This window comes from Saccopteryx leptura, chromosome 5 (assembly GCF_036850995.1).
Source record: "Saccopteryx leptura isolate mSacLep1 chromosome 5, mSacLep1_pri_phased_curated, whole genome shotgun sequence".
In the NCBI taxonomy this organism is placed as follows: domain Eukaryota; kingdom Metazoa; phylum Chordata; class Mammalia; order Chiroptera; family Emballonuridae; genus Saccopteryx; species Saccopteryx leptura.
In genome coordinates this window covers 48,698,593-48,706,386 of record NC_089507.1, presented here as the reverse complement: position 1 = coordinate 48,706,386, position 7,794 = coordinate 48,698,593, and the positions used below count along the sequence as shown (strand labels likewise).

The 7,794-nt window shown below is 32.8% G+C and overlaps 1 non-coding gene across 1 annotated transcript; it reads left to right on the top strand.

Moving 5' to 3' along the window:
- The first annotated feature begins 330 nt into the window (after positions 1–330).
- On the top strand, positions 331–409 carry LOC136407408 (small nucleolar RNA U2-19). Its single transcript, XR_010751947.1, has one exon. It is a non-coding gene; the product is annotated as a small nucleolar RNA U2-19 (small nucleolar RNA).
- The last annotated feature ends 7,385 nt before the right edge of the window (positions 410–7,794 follow it).

Below are 7,794 nucleotides of genomic sequence, written 5' to 3'. Positions count from 1 at the left end.
AATTTCACTTTGCCAGCTCGCTTAGTGAACTTTTAAAATTTTTTTCTGCTCCTATCTGTTATTGACTTCAAGGAATATAGCATTGTTCTCCCAAACATCAGCTATTAATCTCATATTTGTCTAAAGAAAACATCTAAAATTTTATCTCCCAATCATTTATCAAAGCCTGAAAGTTTTATATATCAATGTACACAATTTATTCAATGAACAAGTTGACATTTTATCTTTTATTGTAATATAAACAATAAATGGAGAAAAATATATTCAACAGAAGTTATAAATGATAAAAAATAAAGTAACTTGGCTCTCTGAAATCTGCTCTTTGAAGTAGATCAGTTATGAAAATAGCCAATCTGAGCATCAGAAGAACTTTCAGTCTACCAGATGCATAATCTCTATAGTTCTGAGAAGCAAAAGTATAAACTAATTTAAAATAAGTGTGTGTGTATGTTTGTAAAGATGAGAGTGATAACTGAGGACTTTACTACAGATCTTTGTAAGTATGAAAGTTTCAACACTTGTTTTGAGCTCAAGATTGACAAGGAAAAAGAAAAGTCACTGGGAAACCAAATGGCAATATTTAACATTTTTGTGTATAACATAAAGTTACTTGTATAATCAATATGCGTACATAAATGTGATGAAACTCAAAATCTTCTCAAGATAATTAAAAATTGAAGTTATTTTCCCATCAGGGGTCTCTTGACTCTTTCTGTATGATCTGGCTTTATCTTTACCTGAGTTCAGTGTCGGTACATGTCTACAAAACTTGTTACTTAGTGTTAATTATGGTATGTTTATGAAAATATTTTTTAAGCTAGGGAATACTGACCAGAGAATAAAGGCAAGGTTCTTAGTTGAATTTAAGCTTGACATATGAAGAACTTTGAAGAGAAGTTGGTTGTATCTATACAAAGTTCATCACTTATTCTCCCTTTACTGGTTTTCCCACTTTGGTAAAGCATGGTCATAGAGAAAAGCAGTGGAAGTTAAGACATAAAAACATATAAACAGCCACCACCCTCACTGAAGTGTATCTCACTAATGACAATACATGCATCTTCCTCCAATTATACTTAGTTCTGTTCAGTCTTTTACTTAAACTTATTTTATCTTTTACATCAATGTATTAGTTAAGGCCCTTTCATTAATGGGCATATTCTGATAAATATTTTCATCAGCAATGCTTTCTAGTGTTTCATCAAAATCCATGTCTTTTGGCCCTGGCCAGTTGGCTCAGCGGTAGAGCGTTGGCCTGGCGTGCAGGAGTCCCGGATTTGATTCCCAGCCAGGCACACAGGAGAAGCGCCCATCTGCTTCTCCACCTCTCCCCCTCTCCTTCCTCTCTGTCTCTCTCTTCCCCTCCCACAGCCAAGGCTCCATTGGAGCAAAGGTTGGCGCGGGCACTGAGGATGGCTCTGTGGCCTCTGCCTCAGGCACTAGAATGGCTCTGGATGCAACAGAGCGACGCCCCAGAGGGGCAGAGCATCGCCACCTGATGGGCATGCCAGGTGGATCCCGGTTGGGCACATGTGGGAGTCTGTCTGACTGCCTCCCCGTTTTCAGCTTTGGAAAAATGGGGAAAAAAATCCATGTCTTTTAATTTCAGTGTACATGGCCATAGTATCTTTTCCAGGCTAGACTGCAGATGTCTTGTGATTGAATTCAAGCTAATACATTTGAGAAGAAATGATAAATGTTGCTTTCATGGTGGAACATGAAAATATCCCATGTAATCTTGATCTTCTAATTTCCTCTTTCTTCAGTAGAAACTGAAGGTTGCAATTTAGGCCTTATGCAGATAAGGACAGGTTGACCCTGAACATCAATGCTGAATATGGCTAAATGTCTGGCCAATTGAGTGCCTGAAATATTTTGTAAGTCAAACCACCCACAAAGACTAACATCTGCACAGATGTTCTGTAATAAGTCACTGAAATTTCAGCGTCTGTTTGTTACTGCAGCTTACATGACACTCTAATGCAGTATCTCTGAGATTCATAGAATATTGATAATTTAAATCTTGACTAGTTAAGGATTTTAATTTATTTACCACTTCAGTCTTCAAGTTTTTGTGATTTTATGAGGAACAGTGGTTAGTTGATTTCTCTCTCCTATTTGAATGATTGTTTTCCTACAGAATAACACAGGTAATTGGTTGGAAATTCAACTCAAGCCATGAATAAAATAAATGGCTAACAGGCATTGACTATCTAGAAGTTAAGCATTTCCCTTTGGGGGAAAAAGACTTGATATATATTCAAGTATCCAATTAATGGCCACAAATACCTCTGCCTGAAATGGTTACACTAAGAAGAAACCACGATATGTTTGAAGATATACAACATAGTTAATTTCCATTTCATTGGTATTCTTAACGATCCCCTGAGATCTGATTAAGTAATCATATAGGCCTTAGCATTGCTTGTGAGGATTCAACAGCATTTGAGATACCTTATTGCCTAGAAGTTAATAATTTATTATTAGTATTCAATCTTCATTTATCAAATAGTCAGTGTAGAGGGAATAACATTATAAAAGACTTTTTTCCATGTACCGTTCACAGAAAAGAAACGAGAGTTCAGTACCTGTTGAGTGATAGTGGAAATAGATGTACTTCTGAAAGAGCCAACAGATTATTTTGGTGGTCCATTGCATTCAGATATATGTATATGTATATGTGTATGTGTATGTATATGTATATGTATATGTATATGTATGTATATGTGTTTGTTTGGGTAAGATATACAAATTTTAGATTAAATGAGTGCCTTTACATTAAACATAAAACTGTTAAATGTTGCCCATAGGTTTCTAGGTGACTTTAGACACTTTATCACTTCTGTAAAACATTTCCCCTGCATTAATTGTAATCAAGGATGAAATGTTAATCTGTGCATTGGATAAGTTATTTGAGTACATTAATATTTAAAAGTTTCCAGAACACATCTTGCTCTTAGTGGTATATATAGTAATAATAATAGTTATTGCTCACTTGAGGGCTTACCATATGTCATGTACTGTTCTACTTGCATTACAAGTGTTAACTATGTAATACTGTCAGTGACTTTACAAGAGTTTACTCATTTTACAAATGAGGACACTGATTTTAGTGGGGTTAAAGGTCACACAGCTAGAAGTGACAGAAATGTGATTTGAGGCTAGTTGATCTCACTCCAGAATCCAGTTTACTTATTGCCCATGTTTCTATTTATAAACATTAAAGTAAGTTTGAAATATATTTTAAGTTTTTTCTTCCCAAATTTATTCAAAATTATAAAAGGAAAAAAATAAAAATATTAAACTACTTTATTTCACTGTACAAATATTTTACTAGAAAATGTATAGAGATTATAGATGATTAATTTTATCTGCAGCAGCTAAAGTTAAGAATATTGTTCTTTCATCTCAAAACCTGTGTTCAAAATCAAATACACTTAGTGGTTGATGGAAGAGTTCTAGGATATTTGTTTTAAAAAAATGTCAAGGCTATTTTCCACAAATCAATATAAAAGCAGTCTTGGTCTTGATTTATTTAATATAATTTCTCTGCTTCCTCCCTCTTTTTCAATAGTACAAGGCTGTCTGTTTGTTTGTATTATTTTGATGTATTAGCATGACATACGTTCATTTCTTGCTCTGTCACTAATGTTTTTAACAAAGCATGCTATAAAAACTTTTGGCTTCTTTTTCTTTCTTGGTAATAGTAGTGGGTGATTCCAAATGGTATTAGCAATATTGTTTACTTCATAGACTTATTGGAGGGATTAATATTTTTCATGTAAGTTATATTGCAAATAGTCATATATAAAAAGAAGACACTAGGAAAGATATTTAATAATAATAATCATAGTAACTATGTAAAATTGTAGAGTAGTGGTAAGGTGTTTCTTCTATGGCTTAACTTTGAAAATGAATCACTAAAACTAAAATAACAACAAATTTAAGTTATCATTATGGCATTAAATTATCAGTTATAGCTTAATAACAATACTCATTTTTGAGCTACCATTGTTTCTTTAATCCAGCTATTGTCACAGGAGTGAGAACCACAACTCCCTGTACCCACTAGAGACTATGCTATTTCCTTGAACTACTGAACTTTTAATTATAAGATAGGAAAACAGTACAAGTGCTGCACTACTACTATAGCTACTGAAAAGACAAAAAGAGTGTAGGTGAAGTCATTAAGATCCTAGAGAAAATATTCTCATTCATCAGGAGAAAGGGAGGCCTCATTAGCTCATTTTGCAGTCAACCCTTTGAAACATCTTATCTTGAAAGTAAAGAACCATTTTAGAACCCGTTGCAATCTGCTAACTATATAGGAAGTTATTAACCATATTAAAAGTAGTTTTGAATGTTATATAGTAGACCATTATGAAATAGTTATATTTTTTATTGTTCTTTACTCAGATATATGTCAATCTGTTGCTATGAAAAAAAATCAATTTATTTCCACTGAATTCATACACTATTGATTTTTATTCAGCTTTAGTATTATTTAATATGCTCACATTACATTTTCTGTAAATAAATTTAAAAAGTCTTATTTCTATAATATTTTCTTTCAATCACTTCATAATTTATTTAGTAAGCTATTAGGGATTAGGCAAATGATCAATCATTTTTTTATCTGAAGAAATTATCATGTATGCATCCTCTCATAGATTTTAATTAAATCATGTTTGAACCATATTTAGATATTAAATGTTAAATAGTTATAGCTCATTTCTGTTGGCAAATGCTCTTTTGCTCCGTTGACTAGCCATGAAGTGGTAACTATAATCATTTATTTCAATGTTCTATTGCAAATAAACATAACTACTGAGTGTGCATATCTACCTCACTTTAATATAATCCTCAAAAAGATCTTTAAGGAAGGCACTAGATAATGTAATCCATTTCTCTCGTCCTGTGTTTACTCTTTTTTTCTCAGATATGTCTCCATCTCTCCAGACACCACACAAATTTATTTTGGGGCATTATTTATCACTTACTTTTCTCAATGAGCATTAATTTCTTACTTTAATCATCTAAATATTATTAGATGTTTATTTTCTAACACTCAATTTTTATATATTTGACCTTCTATTTATAAAACAAGATTGATCTATAATATTTATCACTTATGTTTTTACTAAATATGATTACTTATTTAAGTTCCAAGTAATTGTTCCAAATGAGCCTCTTTTGTTTTCACAAATATATTGAATCATTTTTCTTTACTTAAAAACCAAGTTAACTTAATCTGAAATAAAACAAGCAGAAGAAAAAATAGAAAACATGCTTTCTATTTCAATATTTTAATACATATTCTTGCCTTGTATAAGTATTTTTGCCTTTTCAAATGTGATTTTATCTCAACTTCATTTGCATTTAGAAGATGAAGATTAAAACAATCTATGAGCATAGTTCTTCTATTCACTATAGTTAATGTTCTCTTAGCTTTATAAAAGAAAGAGTAAAAAATAAAAGTATGAATGGTTTGCATTATAAAACATTAAACACCCAGTTGATGTTCTTCTCAAATATTATTCTAATTGATGATTTCATCACACTTCATTTTGGTTAGACAAAATTTTTGTTCTTTGACTTTTCTTCAATTCTTCCTTCAAACTGATGTCAAAATGAATTTTATAAAATACAGCTATTTTTTATAATCTAGTGTTTTGTGCAATAGGTATTATTAGGAAGTAAACTGCTGACCAGGCAGTGGTGCAGTGGATGGAGAAAGTAAACTGGCTCATGATTTATACATTTAAAAATTATTGATTAAACAAGTACAACTGGTAAAATTTATAATTTTAAATTTGCTAGTGTACATTGTTAGTCTCCAAAAAATTATATAATATGAACATTTTCCTAATTGACCATGGTCAATTATCAAAACTTTTATTTAGCATCATGGTGAGGTAACATAATGAAGTATATACAAAGAGGAATTTTAAATGTAGCACAGTAAATTCTGTGGATCTGGCTTCTTCATAGCTCTCTAGAGAGAAATGATTCTTCTTTGGTTGTCTTTCTTTCTTTCTTTCTTTCTTTCTTTCTTTCTTTCTTTCTTTCTTTCTTTCTTTCTCTCTCTCTCTCTCTCCTTTCTTTCTTTCTTTCTCTCTCTCTCTCTCTCTCTCTCCTTTCTTTCTTTCTTTCTTTCTTTCTTTCTTTCTTTCTTTCTTTCTTTCTTTCTTTCTTTCTTTCTTTCTTTCTCTCTCTCTCTCTCTCTCTCTTTCTTTCTTTCTTTCTTTCTTTCTTTCTTTCATTTCCTTTCTCTCTCTTTCTCTCTCTCCCTCCCTCCTTCCCTTCCTCCTTCTCTCCTTTTTCTTCCTTATTCCTTTTTTTTTTTACTTTACACATCACCCACTAGAAAGTCACAAATGTAGTACCTTCCCTAGCCTATGTCTTTTGTTTTTCTTTTGGTTTCTATTGCCCCCATTGCACTGAATAAGCTCCTCTTTTCTCACATATACTTCTTGAAGGTATGGACTAATGCCTTTTTCATCTTTTATTGCTGAAATATTACATAGTATTTGGCACAAATTTGACAGGCAATAAATAATTATTGAATAAATCAGTAAATATATGCATAGCTGCTAAAGCACAAAAACTATAATAAGCCAGTAACATTTCTGTTTTCTCTATCCTTCATTTCAGGACTTCTTTTTATCTTTTCTTTCTTTCTTTCATTTTTTTAAGAAAGTAAATTGTTTCCAAGAAGAAAGATGTTTTCCAGTTCCTCAAAGTTCCCCAGAGTGGGCTTCTGTTTAGTCACACTACCCTGAACATGCATTATATATCTTACCTTACTAAGCTGCAATTGAACCTGGGAAAATGTGAAACAAGGCTTTTCTACTTGACATCCATTAAGATCTATCCCTAAGGACCACGCCCACTGAAATAGCAGAGTTGTGCTAATAAGGTAGAAAAGAGTGTTGCTTTCTTGCTAGACTTTGAAATTTTAATTATTTTTTCTTCAGTATTACTTAGTATAAAAATAATGCCTATAACTCATTTTTGCAATGGAAATAAGTATTTCACTAATAAAAATCCAGTTGCTTGCTTTGATTAAGAATGAGACAAAAAATGTTTCCAGGATTTGATTTGAAAATATCTAATATAATATAAACTCTAAGAGGAAGGATAAATTTTAAAATGCAATTCTTGCCTGACCAGGCAGTGGCACAGTGGTAGAGCATAGGACTAGGATGCCAAGGACCCAGTTTCGAAATCCCAAGGTTACCAGGATGAGCGTGGGGTTGCTGGCTTGAGCCCAAGGTTGTTGGCTTGAGCAAGGGGTCACTCGCTCTGTTGTAGCCCCCCAGTCCAGGCACATATAAGAAAGCAATCAGAGAACAACTAAGATGCCATAACAAAGAATTGATACTTCTCATCTCTCTCTCTTCTGTCCCTGTCTCTCTCCCTGTCTCTCTCTCTCTGTCACAAATAAAATAAAATTAAATTAAATTAAAATGCACTTCTTTATAGTATTATAAAAGCATACATTACTGATACTTTTAGTCTTTGATATATGTAAAAGCTCCCTCTTGGAGACCCTGTGGCTCTCAGCACTGCAAAGGGAGAGCAGCAAGATGGTCCCCACCAACCTCTGTCCTAGGAGCGTGTTCCAGAGGCTCCTAGATATTTAGGTTCACTTAGATGTTTGCCTCTAAAGCCAATAGTTTAATATAAACAAGTGTCTTCCTTCATATTAAGCCTGGGTGTCATTGACTACCTCTGACCTTTATACTGGGGTGAGTAATTCTGATTCTGAGCATGCCAGCCCTTTAAGAGTTG